The 16,146-nt window shown below is 38.9% G+C and overlaps 1 protein-coding gene across 3 annotated transcripts in view; it reads right to left on the reverse strand.

Moving 5' to 3' along the window:
* LOC108096717 (kazrin) overlaps window positions 1-16,146 on the reverse strand; it is a 45,082-nt gene that overhangs the window by 25,564 nt on the left and 3,372 nt on the right. For all 3 annotated transcript variants that reach the window (XM_017198555.2, XM_017198552.2, XM_017198556.2), the window contains exon 2: window positions 4,603-4,636. The gene's annotated coding sequence lies outside the window, so the exon portion shown is untranslated. The remainder of the gene's footprint in view (window positions 1-4,602; window positions 4,637-16,146) is intronic.

Genomic DNA, 16,146 nt, shown 5'->3' on the forward strand with positions numbered 1-16,146 from the left:
TATTTATTGTGACTGACAATCATTGTAGTTTGTAGTTGCCATCTGTCTGCCTGCGGAAATGTGAAGTGCAGCCATGAGATAACCGCCGCCTGATGCTAATAAAATGTTATCAAATGAACGTCAAGCGGTCCTGCCTATTCTGTTGCCTTTTTTTCCTGCTGGCTTATCCTGGCAGACGCCATCGGTGTCAGGCTCTATGTATGTATCAGATATCCTGAACAATGGATACCAAATACACACGCACACTCACGATGGCCCGTCGATTACGTGGAGAGTTCATTCAACTTCAGCTCGATTCCATAGGCCTACGATACAGACAGCTCTGTCTCGATAAGGCCAAGAAGAAGGACTTCCCGCCGAGGAGGAAAACCAGGCGACAGGGCAGCACTATCTGCCACAGGTGACGCGTGAAAAATTCCACAAGCGCTGGGGATCCGCCATGCAATTTTTTTTTTCACTTTGTCGTTATTCAACTGCCATCGACAGCCAAGTGTCCCACTGACAGTCGACAGTCGCCGCCCCCAAACTCGCTGTTTTCGCCCCACCCGGTTTTTCCATTTTCCTGTGGCTCAGTTTATCACCCTGCAGCCTACACAGTCATGGAAAATCTACGGCGACGACGACGACCTCAACCTTTGGAATTGAGCGATTGTGATGCAGTGAAAAATGGAGGGAGAGATATTATGGTTAGGCAAATATCGAATCGTTTCCACGGCTTCTAACTCAATAAGATGAAACTTCGCAGAAATACATTCGAGTTAATATAAAAAGAAAATCGAAAAAGGTTGGCAGAGGTAATCAATATATGTTTATCTTGGCTTAATAGACAGAAGTATAATTTCCATTTGGGTTGCATTATTTCCAATCAACTGAACCCGCAATGATCAAATGAACTGCGTTTGATTATCTTTAATAAGACCAATTTTATACACATTAATGACATGACTTGACCGCTTTTTTTATTAACTGATGGCACTGAAAGTTGTTTTTTTGTTTTTTTTTTCGGGATAACATTTTTCAGGGATCAATAATAGTAATATTTCTTTATGTAGTGTTTTATAAAGTTTATATTAATTTTAGTTTTAAATCGAGTTCAATAAAAATTTTGCTACATTTCGCTGAAAATTATTATTTACTAGTTTTTTCATATAATGATTAGCCCTTTTTTTAAATAATAAATAATAGCATCTTGAAATATCCTACAAATTTATTCCTATTTGCATTTTAAGCCGTAAATTCTAATAAAATTGATTTCAATCTTTACATTTTTTTAGAATCTATTTCAGCTCATACTACCTCCGCTTTGTTGCAGTGTATTAAATTTCGCGACGAGTGTTACGTCGGCCAGTCGTTTTGTCAAGACAACCGATTGTGGGCACGGCATCTCTATTGTCGCCGGCTGACATCCACTTCATCCTTTCCTTGGTGGCAAGAAAATGGAGGAGGAGGAGGAGGAGGAGGAGGAAGGTCTGGGATGTTTATCAATGCTCTGCGCTTATCGCCGACAACCGCCGCAGTCAGACAAGTGGAAAACTATACACGCCCAGAAAACAAGAAAAAAATGAAAATAAAATAAAAAAAAAGGAAAAATACAAAAAAACAGCCGGATGCGTTGGCTTGACAACTTATTTCAACATCTTGTTGTAGCTGCTCGTTGTGCGCTTCCTATTTTCATTTATCGCAGTAAACTTTTCCGCAGATGGCACTGCAGAAAAGTTGAAAAAAAAGAATAAAAAAGAATAAAAAAAGAAATGAGATGATGGGCGGCGTAGGAGTTGTGCCGTCGCCAAAGTTTTGCCAATACTTTTTGATGCCTTTGTTGCTTTTTTTGTTGTTGTTGTTGGGCCTTTGTGTGTGCATATGAGCAAATATCTTATTGCAGAATGTTTGCTTATATTCCTTATATATTTCTTATTTCTTGTTATTGAATTCGCTACGAGCTGGAAGAATGGCAGCTGCAGAATGCAAAATTGAAAATGTAAAGCAAACTGCGGTGCATTGAATTTTAAGCTGATTGGGAGGGCAAAGAAACCACTCGAACTAAATCAGCTTACTGATGCATTGATTACCTCAATTAAGGTCCCAGCCAGGGGCCAGTAATGAATCGAATTAGTATGTAAATGTCCAGAGATAAAGACCAGATGGCAAGGAGGGCAATTTACCAAGTAGAGTGTTTTACTCTACTTCCTCTTACCATCTACCATCTACCTTTCTCTTTCCCCTACTCTCTCCCCATCTCTTTCTCTTTCCGGTTCCGGATGTTGCTAAACGGTTTATCGCACTTGCCACTGGATTCGGATGGAGAAAGGAGTCTGGAGCGGAAATGGCAATATATTATTAATGTCTATTATAAGGCAGACGAAGCCAATGCGGCGTATGCGCATTTTTTATACTTTTATTTCGTTTTATTCCCCCGTTTTTATTACGGTCCTGCCCCAAGGCAACGACACATTTCTGCCAAATGTTTCTCCATTTATCCTTTGGTCCTGCCATCGCCTTTTTTTCGAACCCCCCAACCCCCCTCCGTTCTCTCCCCTTTTCGGGTTTTCCCGGTTGTCCGGGTTTTATGGTCGCAAGTTGCGAGTCCTTCGTCCTCAGCATCGCTTAATAAGTTTTTATTGCCGCAACTCACGAAAAGTGGGTGGCAGATGAACGTGTCCCGGCAGCGGTCGACCAGATAATCAGCACGAGTTTCAATTTCAATTTCGAATGGCCACCTGGCCACGCCCACCAATTAACACAGGCGAATTCCCCAAATTCTCGCAGGATTTCCACGTTTTATTATGGCATTGCAGTCGATTTGCGTGCGGCAATCGCGTGAAGTTATTCCACAACAAAATCATTTTATGTTCAACAAAATAATAATGAACTCTTGCATACCTGATTTTTAAATTAACTCCTCAATGCTTTAAAAAATCAGCGAATATACCGAAAATTCCTTTCCGAAAGTATAATACAAATTTTGATTTATATTTTGACAACATTTTATTTATTTTCTCTGCACACATCTCTCTTGCTTGATGAACATATATTCCCTACATACAATATCCAAGTTGGTCTCAAATCAACTGGAATATCGTAAGCAAGCCACATTCTTTTTTTTTCGTTTCCTCCTTTTTTTATTCATACCAAAATATTTTCGCTCATATTCGTATTTTTATGGCAAAGGGACGTGCTCCCCTGAACAGTTTATGTATGAGTTGGCACGGCCATCGATAAATCTTCTTCGGAAGTAAAAAAAAATAATAATAAAAAGAAAAACAAGTTAAGCTACTTTTGTCATACTAGTCCAGCGAGCCAGGGAAAAAAACTTGAAGAGGGGGAAAAACGAAGTTGGAAAAACACGGTTCGCTGGAGAAAACAAAACGAAGAAAGATCAAGATGGAAAAACTAGTTGAATGATGGAGCAAATTCAATGATGTTGGGTATATACTTGAGCGATTTTTATCTTTTAATTGGCGAACATTGCTGGACAACAAACATAATCGGATGGGGAACAATTTTATTGGTCTTAAAATGGAACTACCAACAAGATTGATTTAAGGATTATAAATTCTTTATTCTAGTCTCTCTTCTTTGTGTATTTTAAAAGCATTTGATTTATTTTATTTGTATTATGTTGAGACACATTTTAAAGCACTTAAATACTTAAGTTAAGATAAGAAGATGGTATTATCTGTCTAAATAAATTAACGTACAAAATTAAAGTAGAAATAAATCAAAGGAATTTAGTTTAAATTTTGTAGTGCTTTTTAATTTAATCAAGGACTGTCTTTTATTTTCTTCTTATCCCTGAACAACTTAAACCATCTCACCCTTTATTTTCCACCGAATAGTAGCGACTAATCCCCAGCTTGCTTGGCTCCATCAAATCCTTATGAATACTTTGCCCCCTCGAAGTGAAACAATGTAAACTCCCCGCTGTCGTAAACCACGGAAAAGGGGGGAAAGGGGGAAAAGTGGCACCCGGAGGGCAAGATTTCCGATGGCTTTGTCTTTGGCAAATTGCTGCCGTAAAAGCGGGTCCGGCGGTAAGCGGTGGCTTAACATCAGCCGGATCCGGATCCGGAAAAAGCGGCGACCTGCAGCCATATGCACTTAAGATGTCACACGAAACTGCAGCAGAAGCCACATGTGCGGCATGGCCATCCACTGGGTGTATATCCTGTGTATCCTGCGACATGTCCTCTTCCTTTTTATATGCGGCCATAACTTTTTACCCGGCCCTGCCCTTTCACCCCGTTTACGGTTGACCACCGATTAGTTCTTTCTTCTCGCACTTTATGACCCAAAGTAATAAAGAGAGAGAAAGAGAGAGAGAGAGAGAGGTAAGAGGGGGAGGAGATTTGGGTGGGGCCACATCGGCGATATTGATCAAAAGTTCAAGTTGGCATTTCCATATTGCCATCCTATCCACTTTCACTAAAAGCTTTCCCACAAAAGAAGAAGTGCCGGCATTTACTAAGCACTTGACCAAGTATTTGTCAACCCGCTTGATCCAGTAACCCACATGCTAACACGCCACACACCCCACACCCACTTCCGATCCCCTTTTGAAAAACGCTTTCCCCCCTTTCGACTAAACGTGTTCAATAAACTTACCAGCCAGCAATGAGCATTCAATTAGTCGCACTTTCTGCAATGAAATAATAAAAGCAAACATGAGTCTTGGGTGTACTTCTAAATGCAGACAGAGAAATTATCAAGAAAATATAAATATGTATATCCTTATCTTAAACATACGTTTTTCTGTACAAAAAAGTATTTTAAGTATTTCGTAAGTCCTGCAATCTTAAAGAACTGAATACGATTAGTTTTGTTAAAATATTCTATTTGCTCAACGTTTTCTATGTGTAAGAGGATTAAAATATGTAATATGCTTTTCTTCTTTCCCTTTTTAATATTTTAAAATGTTTTATTCGTATATTCCGATGCAAACAGATGTCGTTGTCTTTTCATAACTTAAACTAAAATCACAAGAGCAATTACCAATAACTCCCTCTTAAAAGAAAAATACATTTTTGGAGTATATGCAGAACACTTAGAATTAAATATTATTCTTTTAAACTTTTCTTTACAATACCAACATTGATTGAAGATTTTTTTCATAGTGTTATAATTTCTTTCCATTTTGCCGTTTTCAAAAATACACAGAGAGCCCCAAGGAGCCAGCCCCGAGGCAAATTCAAGGCAAGTCGACTGAGCACAGCTGCCTGCATCGGGCAAATAGATTAAACTTGTCGGGCCAGAACCCAGGAATTATTCGAGGCTCCCGCCGCCTTTGTTCCTGGCCTCCTGCCTTGTGCTGCATTTTAATTGGGTTTTCTGCCATATTCGATTTCAGAGACTTCTTGCCTCGCCAGCATATTCCGCAGCCAAGTCGAATGCAAATCCTTGAATAAAATCCTTAAAGTGGATATTCAAAAACATGGAAATCAGTTGGGTGGCAAAACTATGCTGCCAACATAAAGTTAAAGAGCTTCTTGGTTATCAGATACTTTCAAACACGTTAACATGCTTGAAATCTAATTAGACCATTCTTAATAGCTTGTAGCTTCGGAGGAATTAACTTTCAATTATGAAATCTGATTAAACACATCACCAGATTTAATCATAAAGTTTTCCTTTTTTCCACTTGCCAAACTAAATAATTATTTTCTATCACCCAGATGCACTTTGCATTTTGCTTGAGCCTTAAACCTTACAGTTTGTACTAAGGAGATTAAATAAACAATCAATATTTTGAGATTTATGCATATATATCAAAGATGTATGCAAGACCCAAGGCAATTATTCAACAACTAGCGAAGAGTAAATAACCTTCTTTACATGATAAAATGGACAATTTGCTGCCTACATAACTTAAACAATCGACAAACAAAGAACCAGTTTTCCCCCGTTCTGTGCAAACAATTCATTTATGGAAGTATCCACATTTTCGAGCTCCTAGCACTTAATTGCGGCTCTTGTTTTAATTTACGTACATTCAAACATTCCACTTGAAAGCTCTTCCAGCTTGAATTACACATAAAAATCGGAATGGAAGAGGAGAGTCTTTAAATATTTCGAACAAACAGCGGGGAAAACAATTCCCTCAATGCGAATTTTATGCAGTGGAAACTCAATCAAAGGCAAGACCAGACAACCAACACACAGAGGAGGATTTTTCCGGGCTTTCCACGCCGAGATACTTTCCTCACTGTGTGCGTATTTCGTATGCCTTCTCAACCGCACACAGATACACACACGATGTAGAGATTCAGATGCAGATACAGATGCAGATGCAGATGTAGATTCATTTGTGTATTGGAATGCATATTTCGAGCACGCTTCTTTGGCTTTTTCCCCACATTCCATTTGCATTTTCACCGCTCTGCTTGACAGACTCATTTTGAAATAAGCCCAGTTCCGATCTGCAGGAACTTTCAACTGCCTCTACCTGTTGAAATTTCCTCGTGCCGGGTGTTTATGGCATATCTTTAATGAGTAGTTTCCCTAGGTATCTGCCTCATTGCCCTCGTTACCTCATCGGGATCAGTTCGCCGTGTTCATCTCCGTCGTCTAATGCCACTTTGTAAGTGGTTATTTAGCGTAAGTAATGCAATAAGTCTGCCTCCTTTCTGTCCCTTCTATATATATTTCCTTTTACACGAGTTCGTTCAGCTCCTTGTAATCCCCACCGACGAGCACCGAAAAAAGGCGACGGGGAAAAGCGCAGGAAAACTATTTTCCACGGCTGGCGCAGATGGCATAAGTAACTAAAAGATGGAACTGCAAAGTGAATTAGTGCGACGCGAATGCGAATGCGAATGCGAATGCAGCCTGCACTCTAATTCATTCCATAGAATTTTAATTGGCTTCGTGCCGAACGCAAAGTTTAAACAGGAGTTAACTTTTTTCAGGTGTTTTCCAATTGTTGGTAACAAAAGAGCAAATGTTTTCGCAGCTTTCTTTTTACCACCTTTTTCCTTGGCCAACTTTTGGGGACACTTTTTCTAAGCGAATGACGACGGCATTAAATGACAAAGTTTTTCCTTCATCGCCATTTAAAATGCATGAGCAGCGGTAGTTGAAAGCAGCTGGAAATAGTTTTTTCTTAAACCAAATCTGCTTTTTCCCACTTCTTTTTACAATCTAAATGCAGTATTTCTTTGGCTCTTCACTTGATGGTCATTAGCTACGTAATAATTAATTAGCAGTTAAATGCAGGAGGTTCGTCGAGTTTTTCTTTAACCAACGGATTTATAAATACAAGAGAAATGACATTACTTTCAGCCGTTTTTTGCTGTTAATAATTTATAAGGAGGGAAATGCGGTTTTAAATGGCAGGAGGTAAAAACTGAAAATTAAATTGCAGCTTATTTTAATTAGTTGTACGAAGTATTCATCCCACAATTGAAGAATTTAGCTGCCTACATAAAATTGGTTTACTTTCGAGTGTTTTTAATTAAAATTCAGAATTCGCCTTGACTTTTCAGCTTTTAGCCACAAAGCATTAAAGTGCAGGATAATTAATTACTTAATAGGTTGACAAATTGACACTTGAACCTTGTGAGTCAACATTTGGTTACTTAATATACTGCACTTGGAAGTTTCCTAATTGATATTTAATATGCTTGCCCATTGATGTAATTAAAATGTTTCTCGTTTCCTATCAATTAAGTGACGTAATTCGGCAGAAAATCCGCATGAATGTAAACTAATTTCGAACAAGAAAACTTTAGTTTACAGCTGAAATAAAATTTAAATTCATTGGCCACACCCAGCGATAGTTAAAAACCTTCGATGTTCGATTCTGGCCGTCGAGACAACTGTAAACGCTCTATATATGGCTGCTAGTCCATAGAAATCGGTCGGGGAAGGGGATTGTGTGCCATAAAGAGACACTGACTACGTGACAATAAAATGAAATGTGTAATAGCCGCTGACGGCAAAAAGCTAACAAACTGGCGAGCAGATGGAGCTCACGCTGCTCGTTTTTTTTTTTTTTTTTTTTGTATGATTTTTGTGGTTTTTCCGGGGCGGAGGGAAAACTAGAGAATTGCGAATGCAACTGCAAGTTGACAAATTTATTTTCCATGGCGATGGCAGCCGGCAGAACGCGACTCGAGTGCAAATGAGCAAAAGGAGACACTACAAACATGGCCAGTGAAAGATGGAGTTGGAGTTGGAGATAGAGATGGCGATGGGGAATTTGTGGAATCCACAGTTCGGAATTTGTCGCATTGTCGCAATATACAATATATATGTGACACAAAAGACACTGCACAAAAACGCAATTTCATTTGCAAAATAAATAACGTGAAGCGACTGTAAATATTTAGCAGCCTTTATTTATAGTGGAGCATTAAAGGGAGTTTATTGTGTTGTAAAAATAAAAAAATATCTCAGCTTTTTATAGCTTTTACACATAGCTGAATAAAAGAATTTATTTGGTTTGCATAAAGTGGGCGGGTAACATGAAATTCCATTCATTTTGTTTTTTTATTTTACCCTTTAAAACATGAGTAAAATTAATTGTAAGAGAAGCCCAAAGGCAATTAAAACAAACATGAGTTAAGTCTGATGACGACAGGAACGGAAAAGCCTTTGATCCTTTAATAAAATGTAACAAAAGGTTTATTTTTGTTATTAAAATCAAAGAGGAGAAATATTAAAAATAAAGATTAGTGTATGTAAATAACTTTTATAAAGCTGCGATAAAGCCAAAAGCATGATTTATTAACAATCTACTTAATATATAATCAGAGAACTTTATGACATTTTGTTTTTATGCTGGTAAACAGTGCAAATATAATTTTATTTTAACAATTCTTATTTCTCAAAGAAGTAATATTGATTAACCAAGCCTCCTTTACATTTTTAAATTTGGTAAACTGTTCATTCTAACATTTAGAAACAATTGTTTGCAGTCTAAACCAATTAATATTGCATTTTACCAAGACGCAGTTCAGGCTATATTTCTCTCCCATTCCTTCCGCTTTCCTTCCCTTTCCCTCCGTTTTCCATGTCTCCATGTCTCCATGTCTCGAGACTACATGAAAAATGAATTGTGCCTGCAGAGGGGCCAAGGTTGGGCTGAAAACTGTAAGCTGAAAGCCAGCTCCCACTGGCGGGAATAAGCTCCTGGCCAAGAGGACCATGACTCGGCCGGAGCAGACAGGCACGAATTTAATAAAACGAGAAGGAATAGGAGGCAGCAAGAGGATAAAAAAGGATATATGTATGGGAAGGAAGCAGGCAAATATGCGAAACATACGAGCGGAAGCCGGGAAAATATGCAGCCCAATGTGCCGAGGTGTATTCTCCGCCAGCAGCGCCACCTGTTGCCCGAATGCCGCACTTCAATCCAATCGAAATTGCTTAGCGGAAGCTAGGGACATGGGAATATCGGGGGAAACAGGATATAGCGTATAGGGTATAGGGTATAGTATACAGTAGTAGAGTGGCGAGGTGATGGGTTTAACAGGAGACAAGCGACAGGAAGCGGAGTGCCAGTGAAAATTTCATTTAAAATGTGCGCCATAAGTACGCATTACACACACTCAATTTCCTTTTCCATTTTCCGACGGCCAGCTCTTCGTGTTCGCCTTCAAGCGGAAGCTTTTGGTCCACACATGCGGCGCTTTTCCAGCTGCCGTTGCTTATCAAACTTGAGCCCCCCATTTCCCCCTTTCCCTCCACATTCCATGGATCCACCACTCCGCTCTTCTCCAATGAAAAACCAACCAACAACGGCGGTAATGTCGGCATTTTATGCGTTCCTGGCATTTTGTGGCTGCGGCGGCTGCATCTGCATTTGCCACCCGTTTCGCTCCCACTTTTCCGGCCCCTGATGTGTGCTTAAATTCCTCACCAGGAGCAGTTGTCGCCCTCTTTTCGGAGGTGTACGTTTCAAATTATTCTGACATTTTCCGACTGCACGGAGAAAAAGTATCCCCAAAAAAGAATAATTTATTATGTGCTGTTTGAGTAATAAAATTTATAATTCAACACTTATAAACAGAAAAATATTTGCTTGAACAAATGAGGTTATATTTAATCTAGATTCTTGCTGTTTGATTTTTACTAGCATATGTATTTGCTTCTGTGCTTGAAAATACAATATGATATAAATTATACATATGATGAAGCGAATTAATTAAAGCCAGAAAAGCCACAATATTAGTCAATATGAACTGATGCTCTTAAGGTAAGTTAATAAAAAAAAAAAAAAAACAGTTTTGCTGCACAGGAAGTAAAATTTTAAAACTGCAAAAAAAATGATATGTCAGCTATGCTTGTTAAGCTGTAATCTACCTGTTTTTTGTTTAATAGCGAACATAATTTGTTCCAGCACTGTATGAACCTCGATTTTATCACTCTTTTTTGCGAGAACATTCAGTTTTTATGTCGTCTGCTGGCACCACAGAACCCCAAGGACCCACTCCATTTTTGAGACAGCATTCCAGACCTTCCATTTTGCACATAATGGTCCTGCAAGGGGAAATGGAAATGGCACCCTTGGGGCTGGGAAATCGCATATAATAGGATTTCTGTCCACTCCACAATACATTTCAATTAGAGAACAGCACTTGGGTGTGGGCAGGTGTGGATCTGTATGAGAGATTAGGTGATTAGACTGGCCAATCGGTTGGTCGGCAAGGTTAAGCCTCAGCCACAAATTCCTGCAACGGGTTGTGAAATTTTACAACCAATTTAAGCACACAAAAAACCATAGCAGACGCCAAAGGAAAGTGCTTTAAATTCACCAGCTCCACAGACACACACACAAAAAAATCCTTCTGAAAGGAAGCTTACCGTCAAAGGAAAAAATAAAGGAGAAGAAAAGCGGAATGGGAAAGCAGAAGTCGACTTTATGACTTTTCAATCCACTTGTGCTTCCTGCTTCTCGTCTCTCTGGAAACTCCCAAAAAAAAAAGGAAAACCCCTCTGTTCTCAACCGCAAATAACAGGAGCTAAAACCGCATCAAATCATTTCGTGCTAATGGAATTGCTCCAATGCTGATGGAATTTTTATGGGCCAACAGGGCTTAAGCCATCAGCTTTTTTTTTCGCACAAAACAAATTTATAGCAGCCACCCACAAATATTTTTTTTAAATTTCCCACAGTTTTTCAGCTGCTTCCGTGTTGTTTATGGTTATTTGTCAATAATAATGAATGAATGAATGGATGGATGTTTGGGATTCCTTGTCGGATAAACAATATTCTTTCTCTTCCTTTTTTGATTGAATTCAATGGTCTTTGGATACCGCGGAAATAATATTTGCTTCGAATGGGAATTGCATAAATCTGCATTTAAAAACGTTTGGGCCAGATAAAAAGCCAATAACAATCTACGTTCAATGGCCAGTGTCAAGGTGGTCGAGGGTGTTGGGGTGTTGGGGTGAAATTGGTTGGCGATGGGGGTGGAAAAACGGTGAGGTGTCTGGGGTTTATACATCAAAAGAAATTAAAAACACAATCGACCCAAGGGAAAAGAGCAAACAGTGGTAAAGCGCAATTGAAATGTTTCAAATAAAAACAATGAAACAATTGTTTTAATAAAAACCAGTCCAATGGCCAAACATAAGCTGAGTTCTTGCTTGATTTCGACTGTCACCCGTTAGAAATATATGTTCTGAATTTCCATACAAAAATCTTTGTTTCGTCTCAAACAAACAAACTTTTTTTCAAATAAAATACTGCTTTTATAAAAGTAAAAGATATTTTCATTTTATTTTCATCTATGGTATATAATAAAAATAAAGTTAAACTTTGTCTGGGCGAATACTGAATGCCTAATCAAAGTGTAACTTAAAATTTAAATACTTTTGTGTATTAATTTATCACATTTTAATTGAATATATTGGTTTTACTGTAACCAATCATATGATTTAAAGGTTAAATCAAGTTAAGCTTTTTAATAACATGGAAGGGGAAAGTTTAATCTCTAAATTAAAACTTTATCACCTGTCCCAACACATTTTCATTTAACTCTTTTTAGTTTGAAACTATGAAGCTGAGCTCCATTCATTTCCAGCAACATTGTTTTTAAAAAACTTTTTCATTTAATTTTCTTTCAGTTCATTCGTTGTGGAGTTGTTTTGTGCACAAGCTTAAATTCGTTTAAATGGAGTGCAAAAGTTTAATTTATTTAGTGGGTAAATAACCGCATTGGTTAGAAAAAACAAAACAAAATTATAAAAAAAAAAATAAGTTTTTTGAGGTTGCTTGGAGTTTGCATAAGCTGTTGAAAAAAAGGAAATTATATACAACTATAGATCAGGTTTTCGTGACTTTGAACCACAGTGCCCGGGGCTCAAAATAATGAACAAACTCCCGACTGCGGCTAAGCCAAACCGACAAAAAAAGGGGGGAAATTCGTGGAAGGAAGGGGTGAACACGTCGTCTGCCAACAGCACGTGTCCTTCGTCCTGCAGGCAAAAAGAGGGTTAAGGAGGAAGGGGTCCTGCGGGGAGGAAGGAAGTCCGCCAACGTCAGCCAAAATGTCACTCCGGCGATGAGCAAATAAAACTACCGAAAAATGTACATGAAACCAGGGACGGAGAGCAGGGCGCAGGGAGCAGGGAGAAGGGAACTGGAACAGCAACGAAAAACCTGACAGCCCTGCCAAGTGGGCCATGTTTAGCAGACTGTTGCTTTTTCAATGTGTTCTGCTTCTTCCTCTGTCTTTTTCACTTGTTATAGCGAACTCTGTTTTATTTTATTTTGATGCCACAGTGTTGATGTACTTTGTACTGTGTATAATTGCAAGCACACAAAGAAAAAAAAACTTGAAAAACTATGAAAGTACCAAGTACTAGTAATAAGAATTATTTAACAGTCATTAAAAGCAAATTAAATTCAATTATTTTTCTGGGATTATAAGATTGAAATTGTCAAAGGAGGATTAAAGGATTACAAGGCTAACAATAATATTTAACCCACCATAAATTATCTTAAAATGCAAAACAACATTTTACATTTTAATGGACACTTTTGGCCTATAGAACTCAAAATATTATTGTAATAGGAATTTTTCTTTTTAAAAACAATTTTCCGTACTGTTGGTATTGTTTTTTTTTTCTGCTCAATTCAGCCCATTGGCTTTAGTTTTTGGCCCTGGCAGGCGGACAATCACTCGTGGGTCCTTTTGCCAGGATAGCCGGGGTTGAAAGTGCATGACCCACAATGTACCTGACCACCCCCTACCCCCTCCTCTCACCACCCTTTCACCCACCCACTGAACTGCATAGCCCCACCAACCACTGGCATTAACATGGACACACAGAGGTGAACCAAAATCGTTTTTGTGGTTAACTGGGTGGTTTATGGTTACACATTCGCCGCTTCTACCTTCTTCTTCCACCTCTCTTTCGCTCCGCAGGCCAACTAATAAACGAGGGCGGCCAGTGGGCGTGGCAGCCCATTTGCTGACCGCATTCATAGAGCTGGCCTCCATTTGGCCTCTTTTGTCTCCAATTAAAGCCTGGCAGTTCAAAGAAACTCAAGCAAAGCTAACTCTATACAGAGAGAAAAAAAGTACTGCTTATAAGCTGTTTAGATTTTTTTGTTTTTCACGTTTTAAATCTCTTTATAGGTAATTAGTTACTTCGATTTTTGGTTGTAATTTAATTCTTGTCAATAATACCTTTACAATTTGTTTTAAGAGATTTCATCTTTTGTTTTGGTAAGTAAAAAATTGCATATATGTAGCTCTTACTCTTTAATTATTTTCCCCGTTATTAGATGCAAAATCTAATATTCATTAGCCCCAAAAAAAGTCACCGTGTAGCCTCAATCTGTGAGCTTCTAAGTCTTTTTTATGGCCAACAACATCCGCGTTGTCATGGGGGTTATGACAATTTCCCCACAGATGTCATCGAGATGGTATTTTAATTCATTTAATTAAAAGTTTAATTACATTTCTGTTTTGCGCCGGATTTGCCAGCCATGAACTCGGTGACATCTGCCAGGCCCATTAAGGCCGTACGGATTTCATAATGCCAACGGCGACCAGCGCAGCGATTTTACTGACCACTAATTTTGTTTTGATTCGCACTCCGATTTCGATTGCGATTTGGATTTGGATTTGGATCGGTCATTTCCCCGCACAACAGACACACAACACAACACACACAAAAACAAACGGTGACGATTTAATTAATTCGAGCTGCGAGTCCATCAAACAAAAGCCGTAATAATAGAAAGGGAATCCGGCGAAGCGCAAGTACAATGAAAATTTATTCGATTCAACTGCCAGCACCACCCACCGGTATTCACCCACTGGCCACTTGTGGGCCCATCCGCACCACCCACGCAATTCCCACTCTTTATATATATATATATATATATATCTGTACACATACATCTCTATGTCCGATGTCTGCTGAGCCCGGGTTTATCATTCTGATCACGTAACTTGTGTGTGCCACCAGCACTTTTTCATTTTCATTCACTTAGGCTGGCTTTTTTGCGGGGGAAGGGGAGGGAACAGGGGAAAGCGGGGAAAAGCGGGGAAACTCCGGGAGGTGTATGCTCTGCAAACTTATAGAGTCTCTTGCCCTATAATGAAATGATTTCTCTTGACGCTTCGTCGATTCGCGTGGGTTGTGATTTCTTGCTCTGGTTGCTCCGACTTCAAGCTTCGAAGCTTACGCTGAATCCAAAGCTATATCATCTGCCTCTGACTTTCGTTTTCCCTCGGTTGCGCATCATTAACCCACTGGCGACCAAAACGAACATCTGAACATCTGAGCAACTGACATTGAACTCACGAGTGTGCTTTTGTGAGTGTTTTCGGTTCAGAAAGTTGTAATTCAATTAAAGTTTAATTGGTCCGCGAGCAAGTGGCGTAACTTGGGCAATGAATATTTTATAAGATTTGAAAACCAAATTTCCAACAGATTTTGAGGGATGTCAATTCAGTGGTTTAAAATACATCTTTAAATTATTTAGATTTACTTAGGATTGCTCCATGTTTAAAAAAGGGGTAGATTTCTTAGAGAAAAACCATTTTATGAATTATTTCACAATAACTCATGTAATATTAAATGTTCAATTTATATTAAGTTTGCTTTACATTCAATAATTGAATATTCAATCATAAATTGCAGGTAAGTCCTCAGTTGCATACAATTAAATGTGCATTATGCTTTTAATTGGGAATAAAGTTACAATACACCATTGCAGGATCATTTCAGTTTAATACTCGATGGTGGTTTTGGTTTTGATTTCCGTTAAGTTTCCATTACATTTGCATTTAAATTTCTTTTCATTGCAGTGAAACATTACGGTCAAATTTAATATGTCTGAAAGCTGAACTGATTCTGATTAAAACATCACATTTTACACGATTTTTTAAAAAAGGATGAATACTCGACAGTAAACAATACAAAAAACTAAGCTATAAAAGCATCTCAAATAGCACTTTGTTGCTTGATTTTCTGTTTTACGAATTAATGAGACATAGAGTTTTTCTATTATCCTTTTGTACGTGGAGTTCAGATTAAATTGGAAATACAAGTCCTGCACCTGTTTAACCTCTTTATTATGCAAACTTGTGCTCTTCCTATTTTTCTTGATTACGTTGGCTTTGTCGGAACATTATTAATTTCAAGCCAGGAGATTACCAATCCGTGCATACGTTTTAGCCATCTTTTTTAGGCGAGACTTGCAGTCAGTTTTTTTTTTTTTTTGGGGGGGCAGGGGCAACACGCAACGTGGAAAATGTTAATAAATGGTGAGGGGGTTTGTTGCCAAAGCTGTCGACAGAGCAGTTTGCACCTGCCGGTGCTTCGACCTCTGCCGCCTTTGTTAGCCGTGCCGCATGCCACATGCCACACGCAATCTAATTTAGCTGGCGAAATACGTGCTAAGCGTGGAAATGGTTAAGCGGAAAAATGGAAAAGCGCGAAAATGGGGCCATGCCACGCCCATTCGAGTGGCCTGAAGGGGTTATTTCACGCAGCGGTTATAATTCGACTAATGCTCCGAATGCTGTCTAATCGGATAAAGGTGGCTTTAAGGGAGCCACCCGAATATATCGTCCGGGGGGCCGGGAGGAAACTCGTGTCACTGTTCGCCGATGAATTTCCATGCCAAGGGGTGCAGCTCAAAGCAATTATTTCGAGGACCGGAGCTCCTTGCCGGGATTTATGCTC

This window comes from Drosophila ficusphila, unplaced genomic scaffold (assembly GCF_018152265.1).
Source record: "Drosophila ficusphila isolate 14025-0441.05 unplaced genomic scaffold, ASM1815226v1 contig_414, whole genome shotgun sequence".
Lineage (NCBI taxonomy): Eukaryota > Metazoa > Arthropoda > Insecta > Diptera > Drosophilidae > Drosophila > Drosophila ficusphila.